Source organism: Cyclopterus lumpus, chromosome 23 (assembly GCF_009769545.1).
Source record: "Cyclopterus lumpus isolate fCycLum1 chromosome 23, fCycLum1.pri, whole genome shotgun sequence".
Classification (NCBI taxonomy): Eukaryota; Metazoa; Chordata; class Actinopteri; order Perciformes; family Cyclopteridae; genus Cyclopterus; species Cyclopterus lumpus.
Genome location: NC_046988.1, coordinates 12,876,865 through 12,892,424, shown reverse-complemented (window position 1 = coordinate 12,892,424; position 15,560 = coordinate 12,876,865).

Below are 15,560 nucleotides of genomic sequence, written 5' to 3'. Positions count from 1 at the left end.
GCAGAGGAGGGCACCACACAGAGAGAGAAACTGTGAAATTCAGTGTGATGTTAACGAGACATGCGGGGGCCGTGGTGACATCCACAGATTTTTGGTTTATTTTCACTCTCCAATGTTAGTGCTGTGTTGTTGACTTGTTTTGATGGCTGGCAAAGTTAAGGGCATATGTAAATGATAACTGATCGATACCTGCCAGCACATTCAGAGAAACTGGGCCTCAGCTTGAGCTGCAATGCATTCCTCCCGACCAACCACGGACTTCTGTCCTAAATTGAAAATCCAATACTCTTTTATGGAGCTCCAAATATTGCGATTAATTCAATTGCCGTCAGTCTTTCACCTCCTTTCCCCACTGGTGATTCATGGGATGGAAAAGCAGAGTCCATCTTTCTTACTCTCTCTCTCTCTCTTTTGTTAGCTCATCCTCTTCCCCCAGCTTTCTTGCTCGGGGACAGATTCCAGAATGAAAGAGATGTCAAAAAAAAGAAAATAAACAAATAACAGTCAGAAAAATGACAGGCCGGTGTCAAAACAATTCACCCGCGGTAATATTTGTGCAAAGGAGCTTTAACATGGTGACAGCAATGCACATACAATATTCATGAGATAGATCTCAGGAGCTTCTCAGATGGGTTTCATGTGCGAGCTGTTGATTGACTGGCTTATAATTGTCTTGGTCATCAATCGAGCAACTCTGACAAGGACAAAAAGGACATTCAACAAAGGCGTGAAATGTGAGAGAATGCCAAGGCTCACATTGGGCTAACCAGCCGTGCCAGTAAACATTGTTCCTGTATCTGCATTATTTGACGAGGAAATTAATACCCTGCAATGACGGATGCTGAATAAATTAGGTAAACAAGTATCTAATCAAAAATGATAATTTTTGGATCAGAAAACAAATCCAAACGTCCCAACGACTGTGGCTGAATATCCACACACATCATGGCTTTCAAGTGCAGTTTGTTCATCAACCCTCACTCCCTTGTGTCCATCCAGCCTCCATGGTGAGGCTGCAACGTGTTGCCTTGGAGACAGTAGAGAAACAGTAGCGTTGAAGTGGTAAGTAGATGGACAATGTTTCATTTGCTTTCTCTTAATTGAAAATTGTGCCAAAAGCTGTGTTTGTTTTCTGACTCACTGAGACTTAATTATTTTTCTCACATGAACGCTTTGACAGGTAAGAAGCTTATCCTGTCACACAAACATTTCACCGTCTAAAGCCGTGTGACAACCTAATTATTGTTTAAAAGCATCGCTTTGGACTTTGTATCGATTACAACTAACTGAAAGGCTCGGTCCAAATCCACTTATGAAAGATAGAGGAAGTCATTATACTCCTAGTAATTAAGTTAAGCGAATTGCAACTGTTTTTTGTCTTCTAATATAGTCCATAATCTCCTACCCCTCTCTTCGTGCATCATCATCATCATCATCATCATCATCATCATCATCATCTCCACCACCAGCAGCATCCCTGCTTTCTGTCTCTGTACTGTAACTGTGTAGTTCCTCCACTTCTCCCGGAGCCCCTCGACAAACAGTCTTCCCGAGGAGGGTTGTGTTGGCTCTCTCCACTGGGGAAACAAGCCGGAAATTGATGGATGAGTGGGCCAGAGCTTGCCATTTCCCAAATCACGTCCTGAGGATCTTAAAAGCAAGGGAGACGAAAAACCGGATGGGGCTCTGCTGGTATCAATCTGCCCGCTGCCTGCCCCTGACGGATGGCCCAAACCACTATCCATAATTACCTGCTTGTTAACAGGAGAGAGAACACCGCAGACCAGGGGAGGAAGTCCCTCCACTTGGACATGTTTTCCAGTCTCTCCTCTTGCTATGGATAGCGGTGGGAAGCCCTAGAACGTTTCTCTCATTGTGCCTTGTTCAGCAAGATCGGCATCCGTCATCAAACTTTGGCTTAGCTATACGGCAGCTCTGGACCATCAGATTGATGCTGGTGTTGATTAATGCCAGGCCACACCTGCCCAGTTTAGTGGAAGCCTGACAGCTTTATTGATCAATTAAAACACATGGCCACATGAAAAGCATAAATCTCTCAACTCCTCTCCTCGCTTTTTTTTTTTTCACCCATGAGCATTACTCAGAGCTAATCTGAAGTCTTGGTTTGAAGTACTGTCCGCTTGGAAGCAACTCAAACTGTTTGTTTTATTGGCTGCAAATTACAGTTGGACATTACGGTGGGAATTCAAGGTCACCGGACTGGAACTTCAAGTTAAATCCAGAGGCAATGTTTAGTTCAATTTGATGTCTCGGCTCACTAGAATCAAATGTCACACGGTGGATCTAAACGAATCTGATGCAGAACAATGTCCTCAAAGTCAAAGTTTTGACTGTAAAAGCTGGTCAGGTCTACCGCAGCAAATTAGTGGAAGAACTTCCTATCTAGGTCACAGAAACCCCTCTTAATATCCCCCCCATCGATATTTGATCAGAGTTAACAAAGCTGATCAAATAACAAGCCGACTCAAGCAAGAGGGAAACAAATCTCAAACCAAGGCCCTAGACCCAATCCATCACGGGTAGGAACAGGACGAGAGGAGAAGCGTCAAAGGAAATTAAATCAAAAGCAACAACACAAGGACTCAGATAGAGAGATAACGTCCACACGTCCTCCCCATACGCACATCGCTCTTCACATTTCCCTCCATCGTCTCTCTTACCAGACAGACGGATGCACTTTTGAAGAGGAGTCTGAGGAAACTTTTAATGAACAAGAAGCTAGTTGAGGGGCTTTTTGAATTATTTCATGGCCGATAAGCACCCCACAGCGCAAATGGCACTGCGAAGGGCTTTGGTCAGATAAACAGCATCTTTTCAGAAGCGGAACAGAGGAGGGTGCTGACGCTTGAGGAGAGATTAGCGGGGTCTCTTTTCAGGGCTTGTCAGGCCCATTGGACGGGAATCGAAAGTGTGAAAGGGAGCTCTAAGAAGAGTAGGAGGAGCAACGCCATCGAGTAGTCTTGAAAATGTGATACATGCCATGGTCCTTTGCTAATTTAAAAACAAGACGCTTGTTTTCATTGTTCCAAAATGCATTTTCTGTTTAATTTTTTGTCCCTAACACACAGCGGCAGAACCCAAATATGATTCTTCTTGCCAAGCATCTCTAGGGCATTCAATTCATATTGGACAATTTGTGCACCTCCACGATGTATTACCAATGCCAGTGTTCAGTGTCAATGCAGGAGGTGCGGTGCCCTTCATGAAGCGAGGAACGGTAAGTATCTGGAGGTCAGTGTGGCGGAGTTGTTGTCTAACCTTACCCACATATTGTAGTGACCATAGTTTATTTGCCGTACCGACCACCTTTCCCTTATCCCTTAATCTTAATCTACCATAGTTAACACGCGTAGGTAGATGTTGAGATGATTTTTTAAAACCTCAGCATGTGAGGGGCATATCAAGCGTAGAATCATGGACCCAACTCAACACCCTACGTGATCTGCATTTGTGTCGGGGGATCAAAGATCATGGCCTTTGACCTTCTGGGTGCGCTGTCACAATCTCTCTTTGATATATTCGGATCAATTAGAGGTTCCCATGGGAAGTGTAGCAATTGGACCAAGGAAAAGACATCAAAGGTAAGGGGGTGATTGATTAGTCCGTGCCCAGACACGCAAAACAAGCAACGAAGCATGATGGATTCCCCGGTGTCACAACCCAGTGGGACGCTCACGCTTACACACAAACTGGCTTGGCATATACGGAGCGAGGAAAAAGGACCAAAGGCTGGGTGGTTTTTAAACCACCTGCATGCATACCTGATCTGTTGTTGTATCAGTGCACACAAATAATCATAAGAGGTCTGAATGTGAATAAACACACACTGACTCCTTTGTCTACACACACACACACACACACACACACTGTCCTGCATGCTGCCAATATTGGGAATTTTAATATCACACCAGACAGAAGACTTGTAAAGCCGCTTATCATTTGGCATATAATAATATGATGAAAAATGCACACGAGCATTACTGTCAAGAAGATAACCCGGCACTGTAAGTCATAAAAAAATAAAAAGTAATACATCCAATGATTTTCTCACAGTCTTAAATATGTTTATGGGAGGCCGTTCATCAGCGTTAGTGATTATGAAAAAAAAAATGCAATAAAAATCAAAAATACATCGCAACACAGTGTTTGAGTGAATTATAGAGGAGACGTTTCAAGGCGAGAGAGCTCTGTTACATTTTTCACACTGAGTCACTGCGAGGGAGTCAATCTAAATTTTTCTGCAGCCCGGGCCTTTAAATCAGATCTGCCATCATTTACTGCATTGCAGATGAGAAGTCAAGTCATTAGAGGCACACTTCATTGACCCGAGCAGTATTAATGAGATCAACCTGTTCGACTAATGGACAGCCTCCCATTGGGAGTGGAACTGGTTGAGTTTGATGCCAGATAGACCAGTCTAATTGTGTGTTGTTTGGGTATGAATGTGTGTGTGTGTGTGTGTGTGTGTGTGAGTGTAGCCAGGGGTAAATGTGTGGTGAGCCTACAGAGACCAGCCTTCAGCATTTTTACAGGGCTTTTAAAGTCTTTATTGACCTGTGAAGGTGAATATTTTAATGACGTCTCATAAGCAGGGAGGTATACTATGTGGTTAATGTGGTAAATGGGATGCACCCTTAATTGAGCCGAGCTCTGCACATTAAGTCAGGTGAGATAATGTGCACTGATTTTGAAGGAAGAAGCACTTTCAACTCCGCCGCTGAATGATGAGGGGACCTATGAAAAATGTAGAGACGTGTGCATGTTTTTTGTGAAGTCTAAAATCATGCATGAGGAAAATTACACCCCTCTGTGATACGTCTTGTTTTCATTTCCCCGACGAAACTGCTTCACACTCTTCCCCAGCAAGCAGTAAACATAAACTGCCAGCCCGGATTTGCAATTTTTACCAAACAAACTTCTATCTCCACGTTAAGCCCGTTAGACCCAATCAATGCCAACAAACTGACACCCGCAGATGAATCTGTGAGAAAAAAATAAATCCCGTAGCCCGGAGAACATGCGAGCAGAGAGCGCCTTGGCATTTCTAAGGAGCTATCCGTCATTATGATCGGAGCACGCACCACAAACAGATGATGTACAAACATAATATCATTTATCATGCATGAAAAATAATTTTTCCCAGCATGGCAGGAGAAGAGAAAAAAGGCATTTCTTTTGGATCATTTCCAACCTTTTTCCACGTTCCTTTAATAGGCAGAGAGTAACGGCATGTGCTGGTTTAGTCAAAATGACAGAGATGTTTGCTGACATCATGTAAATGTGAATTCATTTTATGGACCATGTTAAATGTTTTACCAGAACACCGTCTTGTAGGAATCAATCAGGGGACAACGTGAATTATAACGTGGAAATTAATCTGGGAACATCTCAGGTGAATAAATGTCAAATATGACTGTACGTTTTGAACAATGTCTAAATCATAGGGCAACCTTTGGGTTTGAAAAGTGAAGGCATTGTGGAAGTGCCTTAAACATGCTTTCTTTTAAATGGCCATCGGGGGGGCGACTCCTCTGGTTTGCAAAAAGAAGTCAAATTGTATAAAAGTATTTGAGAAAAGGACCCAAATCCACACTTGATTTATTACCTCAGTAAACATTCTCCTCATGAGTTTATAGACTCAATAAAGTAGTTTCAAGTAGCGCTACATTACTACAGTAGATGATTAATCAACTAATATTGTACGTCTTTTTGGTCTTAATCTTTGTTTAATTAATTTCCTTCATGCTGAATGACTATATTTCCAAGGGACTTAAGAGCACATATTTGGCAAGCACAATATATAAAGTGGCAATGTTGGTGATTCTTTGTGGAAACAATATTAGTATCCCAATTAATATTACAGTTGATGTGAATTAAAGATGCACTAGCAGCACGAGTCAAAATGCCAAACTCAAAGCTTCAGAGCGGTCGTCCACCAACACTACTTCAATGCTACTTCTTATATGCTATATGTCCATGGTCCAAATACACTGTGGATGCATTTTGGAGTAAAAAAGCAGGGACACGCACTTTTCTTTTCAAAACTAAAAAGCAAATTGAATGCATTAAGGTCGGCTAAGTTCAGCCAAACAGTGTGAAAGACATCCAAAGAGTCCTTCAAATGTGTGCGAGTGCTGCCTCTGTGGATTTAGTGGGTCGAGGGGAGCTGGGCCCAGCATGATGGTATCAGCACGGTGGGAAGAGTGCAAGGTACCAGGCAAGGTCTGAAGAAGGGAAGCTTTTGATTAAGACCTTTCTACCTCACTGCTTATTTGGGATTTCCACTGCACTGCTGCTCGAATACAGCAAGGTGTTGGCAACCCTGTTAGGTTTTAGCTCTGGGTCAAGAGCAGGTTGCAGCCGTGGATGAATTGCAATTGACTCTGTTATAGGCTTGATCAGAGAGTATATATTTATGATTGACGGGATGATTGATTATTTTTCTTACACTCATATTAAAGCGGTTTTAACTAACTTACCATCAGAACTAAGATGTTATGAAGAATAATGTCTGGCATCTGTGCCCTACTGTGCCTTGAGAGATGTTGTAGAGCGGCATGTCAGCCTCCCGAGTCCTGTTACACACCACAAGTGACGACTGAATTTTAAATTCCAAAATTAATTAACGTTATGGAATGGGGTTTCTATCAAATGTTTTTTTTCATGTTTTTAATTAAAGCTTTGAATGTCTGTTGCATATTATATGATGTTATCACCCTAAAAAGTATGGGTGAAATATGATTTTGTGTTATTGTCGTGCTGTTGAGTTGCTGCTAGACCACCTTATTGATATCATTTTTTCTTTACATCTCTCTTATTTCAATAAATCTTGACTTTTGGACAGACAATTACAGCGTCGAGGAGCGCCGCACCGCTTACCATGCGAATGTTTGAGTGACAGGGAGCGAAAGAGAGAGAGAAGGTGGACTATTGCAAGCAATATGTCTGTAAGTTATTAATAATAATAATATAATTTCAAATGTCAAAGTCATGAATGAAGCTTTGAAAATTCAAGCTACAAAGCCCACACGGTGCTGTGATTAAGTCGCACCAAGCACAGACACAACGACTTTTAAAAAGGAGCCTTTGTTTGAAATAAGGAGATAATGTTATTTACGAGATCTTTTTTATGTTTAAATATTTCACACCATTTCACAAATGTTTATTCACATAACTTGAACTGTATTGCTTGAAATAAGCTTATTCAAAAATCTCCGTCAGACGCTGAGCCACAATGGGAATTGGATCGTCGATCTAGATCACCCATAAAGCGGATAATATGAAAATGGAAATGATTGCCCAACTGGACTCATACTCGTATAAACGCCTTTCTGGTCTTCCAACCACTCAAAGCGCTTTACGCTACATGTCATTCACTGTTTTACACCCATTCATACACTGATGGTAAGGGCCATCATGCAAGATACCATCTGCCCTTTAGGACTATCTAACCATCCACACCCATTCATCCACCGCAGGCACAGCCTACAAATGTGGGTTAAGTGTTTTGCACAAGGACACATGGACTGCAGGAGCCGGGGATTGAACCGACGATGACCTGAATGAGCGACGACACGCTCCGCTTGGTTTCCATCAAAAATCAAGGAAAGCGAGGCTCAGCTGGATGGGTTTGGCAGCATATTTTTGGGGTGTATGTTTCACCGCGCTGTACGTTTCAACGTGTGTGTGTGTGTTTGTGTGGGAAGCGTTGCGTGATTTACTGGAAAATGTTGGTCACTGTGAAGTCATCAAACGGAAGAATAGGCATCACATGCGAGAAACTCTAAACAATTTACGTCCTCATAACGCCTCTTTCCTTTTGGCTTACGGGCTTCATGTTATTCATTGTATTTTCTTTCATATTTATATTTCCATTTAGAATATTTTTTTTGTAAAAAGAAAAAATCATCATCATCTCAACTGAAGGCCCTATAAGAGTCTCATCGTCGGTGCAATAATCACTTCATAAAAGCTAATATATAACTGCTATAGCAAATGCACCTCCACGAGGACTTCATCTTCCTCTATTTGGTATTGGCCTGCGCTCCTAGTTCCTATAAAGCAGATTCAACACACAGTCTCTTTATTGATTCACTGGGCATGCAGCTGTGGGACTAGGGGGGGGCGACTCTGTGATAACAGATAATACCTGAACTCCACTGCTGAGGAACCCAGGCACTGATGCCCAGTCAGGGCTCAGCAACGCAGGCTGATGGACCACCCCGTGGGGAGGCAAGCAGCTACCCAAGCATGGCAGACGGGAGAGAGTTAGAGTGGGAGAGAGAGAGTAGAGAGGTGAGGACGTTTAAGTTTGGAGGGAGACGGAGGACTGCAGAGCAACCGGAAGAGACGAGCGGCAGAGGAGGGGGCCCCGCATGTTAGGGCATGGTCGGTTACCCCCGCTACTCTACGGTCACACTACAAGGTGGCAGGTAAAAGAAGATTACAAAGCAGCATTGCTTGGAGAGAATGGTTGTTACTGAATCACAAACGGTTGGATCGGTGCATCCCTACAATGTGATTTACATGTAGTTTGTTTTAGATAAGAAACTGGTGGAATAGACACAGATAACCCTTTCGGTCTGAAGGACCATCATCAGGTGTAGAAAGAAACAAATCACATCCCAATCACTGGATGCAGTACGCCTGTGCACACCCTGGTGGTAGAGGCTCCGCCTCCTGTCGAGGAGAGTGTACACAGAGCACCCTATAGTAATATACCTATATTACATATTAAATGGGGCTTTGAGAGGGATCAGGCTTGAGCCGTCGCTAATCAAAGAGCTCCAGATGTACAAGGGAAAAAAAAGAAGAAAAGAAAAATCTCAAAACATCTCAAGACAAGAACTGAACAAATATAGAAGAAGGAGCTATAAAAGGGTTTCAGGCAGGGACCTTCAGAAAATATAGATCCCAAATTCTACATTGAATAACTTGGATTACAGGTGTTTAAAGAACGGCACAAGAACCAACAAGGGACACTCAAAGTGTACTGAGCACATCCCCAAATAAATGCAGGCTCACACTGATGAGATGTGTAAAGTGAAGAGATATCCTTTAGCCAAATAGTTTTCCTCCCTGACTGCACACTGGAGAGCTGCCAATGCTAACTTTGAATTTCAAGACCCAGAAAATATTTTTAACGTGACATCAGCTCACAGCATGTTTATGTCACTTGACCTTTGACTGTTTTATACACCGATGGGATGAGAGACCAAAAAAAAAAAAAAAGTAATGTGGATGAGTCCGGTTCACTCTGGATGAATAAGAGTGTGAAAAATGACCTCACGAAACATCAAAATGCCAGATTTATTTGTTCAGAGCATAAAAGTCTGACCAAAGTTCAGACAAATAAAAATAAATAGAAACTATGCCAACGGAAAAATGTGTGGAAATTACATGCATCAGGAGACATTCAGCATCCCACATGGCTATAATTCTGTCAGTCGTCACTGTAAAAGCTCTGCTTCCAGGGCAGACAATTGGCAATAAACAAATGGCATCTTATAATGTGGTGTGCTTCTGGGCCCGATCAGGCAACTGTGAAGATAACGGCTGCACTGTGGTGTGGCCTGCAGCCGAGAAGTGAGAGCCCTTTGCCAACAAGGGCTGAAACAGAGACATGGCAGGAAGCATTAAGGGGGCTTTGGAGATAGAAAAATCTGGTTCAGGAAATCCTGCTACAAAACGAAAAGCGTTCTCATCTGTTATTGTGTCGAAAGACGCCATTTTTATGGCAAAGGCACAGCTTAGTCTCGAGCAGCCATGTAAGTATGGATTACGTTGGAGTATGTTTTCGTTTTTTTTTTTCAATTGATGAAGCCAGACCGAACTGCCAGGCGGACAGGAAAAGGAACAGAAGAATATTATTATTAAATTACATGACATGACTTTTTAAAAAAAAGAAGGGCTACACATTTTGTACATTTTATAATATTACCTCTGCAACTGTGCATCCTGTATTCTTCCAAAGCAACATCAATTACCCAGCATGCCTAGCCAAGCTTGGATTCAGATGCATTACTATACACAGCTCTTGACTTTCGTTGGAGTAAACAGCAAAAAGGTTTCTCTGGAAACTTTCCATAATTTTTCCTTAGAAATCAAGCAAACGGGGCACATCAGCACACATATGGACAGGAACAGAAAAATAAAAAAAAATGTATTAACATATGAAGCCGTCAACAAAGCCACAAGGCTGAGTGTATGGATTCTAGCTTCAAGGTCCCCCGCTTTCTTCATGAGTTTTGAAGCCGCAGCAGCAGAGCTCCAATTCCCCAAACGTGCCAGTCCACCTGATAAACTTTGCTTTTGAACAATGCTAACAAAGGGAGGAGGCGCACAAGGCCTTTCGTATTCCATCAGAACCAAATGATGTCACAGGGGAAAAACGCCACGAGGGACTACGGAAGGAAATTCCAATGCCCCAGTTGTATTTCCTTTCCTTTCCAAAATGTGAGTAAGTCTTCTGGGCACTGCTTTTGCTCAAGGGTCGTACTGCATGTCTGTAGTGTGTCTGACTCTCAGGTGTACTAGCTAAGCATTTACTGGAGATCATTTTATTGCAGAGAATTAGAGGGAGGGATAGAAGGGCATGGAGGAACGAGCTGACATTTTGATTAAGGTGCCAACAAATGTTATTTGCAGTTTCAAAATGTCCCCTCCGTATTTCCCACCGGACATCTGAGGGGGTAGACGAGACAGGTATTCTGTCCCGACTTCAGCTGTCAGACATCGATCCTCCCTAGATTACACACCAGATGCAGCCACAGTTCACGGCAAGACAAGTTTTATAAATTATGGAGCAGCTAGCAGATGAAGACCGCATCTCCAGGGCAGATTTGCAATGTACCTGATGATAAAAATTCAACGTACAGTATAAACTGATGTAAAGGTCAGTGGCATCCAAAGCATGGAGCTTGAATGCTATTGACCTTGTGTAAATATCAGCGTGAATATAATTATTTAACAATAGTGGATATTTGTCTGCTGCTACTAAAGCATAGTGGTAATTCTGCAGAAGCCACGTTATCAGCTCCCTAAATTACTGCATCTAATGTCATTTGAACATAATTCAGAGCTTACTGAAAGTGTTATACATCAATTTTCTCTGGACAAACAGTTTACACTATATTAGGCTCCTTGAAAAAGCCACTGGTTACAGAGATGGAAAATAGAAAACATGCCAACTTTGAACTCTGTGAAGCCTCCGTGCCTCAAATAGGCAATTATCTTGACTCATTGCCAATCATTCTGACTTCATGTAATTCACTCTTCTACATCCCCCTCCCCCCCCCATGGTGCCCACACAAAGTGAACGAAAGCAAGTATAGGGCCAAATAATCATCTCATCTATATGGCGCATAATTTCGGGTGTGAATCACAAAAATGTGTACCTGGGTGTGCTTTTAAATTAGTTATGAGGGCAATTCGTTACGGGTTTCTTCAGTTTGCCTGCCAGCTAGGAAATTAAACTGGTTTCTGTGGCAAAAGGAGACTTCCGGTTTACTCGTTATCCTCTGCCAAAGACTTAACCTGCCATGCTGGATGTCTTTCTTATAATTCCATAACCGTGGGCCGCATGCCCCCTTAAGCTGTGCCCTCTAGCATGAGTCTGAGAGGATGAGAAAGCCCATCCCCTCACTGCTCAGTCAACATCTGACAGCCTCTCTTTGCCTTACAGGGTGAGGAGGCGACTGTTTTTTTCTTCTACTCTTCCCCAAAGGGAGATGGGCGAGTGCCATGCTCACAGCACATAAGAAGATCACACAGCGATGCTGAGGAGTTGGCCATTTCATGGCAACTCTCTGCCGTGACAGATGGGCAGTGTGCTATTGCCATAGCCTAGAGTTTAAAAAAAACACAAGCTGCTTACTGAGTAAGTGAGAGGAACGGGGAGAGAGAGATGGTGGGTAGAGCTACTGCGGGGATGGAAAAAAATAAGAAGCGGCGCGATGAAGAAGAGATGTAAAGAAGGGACGAGATCAGCGAAGTAAGACTTAAAAAAATACTGTGGTCTGACAAATAGGAGAAAAGAGTGTTGATAAGTAAAAAATACTCATTCTAAGCAAGAAGAATGCCAACACGCCATGACGAGAGAACAGTTGCAGAAGAAGACACAAAGAAAAAAGAAGAATGAAAGAGGCAGATTGGAGACTGCCCGAAGAATTTGAGAGAAGAGAGAGAGGGAGCGAGCGAGGGAGAGGAAATACACCCAATAATAAAGACAGCCTGGTGGGAGACTGTCTACGTACGGTGTGAGCACTAAATTAGTTTCCCACTGGGAGCTCATCTGCTGCTGAGGAGAACCATGGAAAACCTTCTGGCCACGATCCAAAAGAAGTGAATGATTTGACATATTTTCTATCTGACAACATGATTTCCTGTGTCAGGACGGGAGGAACCAAATAGCATCCGAATCGTGTTCGTAGAACATCATAATTAACCAATGTTGCATCTTTAAAATGTTGATTAGAAAAAGAGGACATGCTATTCTTCACTTTAATGACTCACAGCCATATTACAGCAGTGCCACTATGAAAAAGTAGACATTTCTTCATCAAATGCTAACGTATATGGTAGTGTGTATTTTATCCTATGAACGTTTTCTAAACATTTTATTCAATCCAGATTCATAGGCCAGATTCACAGCCCTACTTCATGTACAGTTCGGTAGGTTAGTCCAGAGGTTCTAAATCCAGAGGTTGGGCCCCTCCTGAGGGTCTAAAGATAAATCTGTGAGATGAATATTGGGGTTTGATGCCATGCTTTGTATTATTTCTTTGATCTTTAGCTTTAACTTTGAGCTTAATTTAGGAACTATTAGGGAATCAAACATCTGGAATAAGACAAGGCTGCCAACTAGACGTTGCTTTTTTTCTGGAAAAGGGTCTCAAGCCCAAAAGGTTGGGGAACCAACGGTTTAATATTCATCAACTTATTTTATTTTAAAGTTGTCAAATAAATGTAGTGGAGTTAAAAAAAAAAAAAAGTTACAACCGTTTCATCTGAAATGCAGCTGAGTTGAAGTCTTAAGTAACATAAAATGGAAGTAAAGTTTAACTTTTTGCCCAAATAAAGAAAGGAGGTTTTTTTGATTTCCTTTGACACATTTATTTAACTCTTCTGCTTGAAAAAAAAAAAAAAAAGCTCTCTTATGCTCGGCAACATCCATTTGCCGGCTTACTGTTGACATTCATCTGAATGTGTTCAGGTTCACCAAGTCCAACTCTAATCCTGTTGTTTGTCCATCAACAGGCTCACTTTAGACGTTTTTAAAAAGGCTCATATTCTTCATCTGTCTTTGGCTTTTTTTATTCTTACAATTGACATTCATCAGTCCGGGAAGGAATTGTGTGTTATCGGGGCAGGAAGGAAGTACAGTAAAATAATTATTTAAAAAAATAGGAGGTGATGATGTATTCATTGTTTTCTTATTAATACGTAGCAAGCCTGAGGAATTTGATTGATTTAAATGTCACTGAAGGGGAGTGATACAACTCAAGTCATCAGGTATGGACTGTCTGGAATGTCTCTCAACCGTCAACGTGTGTTCAGAACTAATTTCCGTATAATTGCAGCTATACTGTGCAAACGGTGGAAACGGCTCCGAGACGTCTGACTCAAATAAAGAGTAGCAGGATAAGGACAGGAGAATGTACTAAAAGTGCAGCCATGTTGGTGTTTACACCCATGTCGATCTAAAACGTCATCACTCCTCCTCTTAGACGTGTGTGTGAAATTGATTTTGATATTGATGTCATAGTTGTGTACACCAAACAGGAATTATTGGGGTGTTGGAAGACAAACCAACAGCAGTTCTGCTATACACTACAGTCCAGTCATACTTTACTGTGTTATCTACTTTACAGAAATGTGAGATTGACGAGGTGGCAAGTCTCCGTCCTGATTCAAGATCGTGTCTCTCCTTTAGTCGTGTGTGTGTTTGTGCTTCTGGTGGGCAGAGAAAGTTTAAAGACGGTGAAAAAAACAACAACAAAAAAACAAGCGTGTGAGTCATTTCAAGAGTTTCGACATTTATATTGGTATTTGTTGTGTGTAGCTTTGCAGTTGCTGCTGACGCCGCCGAGCGAAGGCTCCAGATACCGGCGATTATTTTGTAAAAGCTGAGGTGTGATCCCCCCCCCCCCCCCATGCATGCCTCTGGAGCCGTGACAGAATCAATACATCTGAGACACACACACACACACACACACACACACTTCCACCTCAGTGTGCCTCCGCTCCTGTTTACGAGCTCGGATTAGACACTTTCCCGGAGGAGCTGTTTTGGTCAGCACACTAACATACCTACATAAAAGGTGTGCACACACTCCCCCCCCCCCCCCCCCATTCCCTCTCACACACATTTCCCCATCCCCCTGCAGGGCAGGTGGCTTTTCTTCAGGACGCCAATTTATTGTGAATTACCAGCTGTCCCATCAGCGGCCCCCGTTGAACACTGCAAGTGATCCTCTCTACTTCGCCCTTATTTATAAGCTACTTCCTTCCAGATTTGTTAAGAGGAAAAAAAAACTAACAATGAACAAACAAAAAAAGACTCCATCCTCCCACAACTAGCCAGGAGAGAGTCGCGACACGGCAAAGGTGACACAAAGCACATCAAGACTAAAACATCCCGTCGATCCGTTTCCGTCGAAGGCAGAAAGAGGAAGCGACGGCGGAAAAAAAAGAAAAAGGGAGCAGGAAGGAAAGCAGGATGTAGGGGGAATGTGAGAGGAGAGATGAGGCCTCCCTGTGCATTGCGCAATTACGCTCACGTTACACGGCCGTCGTCTTTTATGCTAATTGTTTTGAGTGCTGGAACAGCGTCTTATACATATTTATGCTCCGGGATAAACATGGCACCTGTCTGCAGGCTGGCTGCTTACGTTAAATAGCTGCGTTAATGTAGATACTGTATGCATGGAGGGCAGGGTGATTAAATATGCATAAGCAGATGAGATGCCCCTTCAAGGGTAAGGCTCAAAGAGAAAGGACTTGTTTCGTATTACTGTGTGTGCAAACATTTCCATGCAGGTCAAGCAGGCTTTTTTCATATGTTTGTATAGGCACCATGCCTTATTTGCATTCAATCTAATGCATGAAAACATGACTATATTTGGATGCATTGATGGACACACACACCTGGCATTTTCTGCATGCCGTGTTGCCGGGTGTGGGAGTGTGCTGGTGTAAATAAACAAAAGGTAAAGTAAGATTCAGAGGGTGAGTGGGCGGGGTTGTCAGTAAGTCAGCCAGCCAGTGGGAAGAGCAGTTGGACAGAGGTCATGTCTGCCATGCTCCGATCACACCGGAGAGGGGATTTGTGCGTCTTCCTGCACATTGCATAGCCCTGCTGGGGTGTCCGTCTTCACGGAGCACAGTTTTTAACTGTCATCACTCCAAAGTGTCCTTTGAAGAAGTTTTATATCAGAGCTCTGCGGAGTATGAGCTCATATTAAAGAAGACACATTGCATGTGAGGAATGAGAAATAAAGTCTTCCCGAGCATATCTTTACAGTTTTCCATGTGTGGGG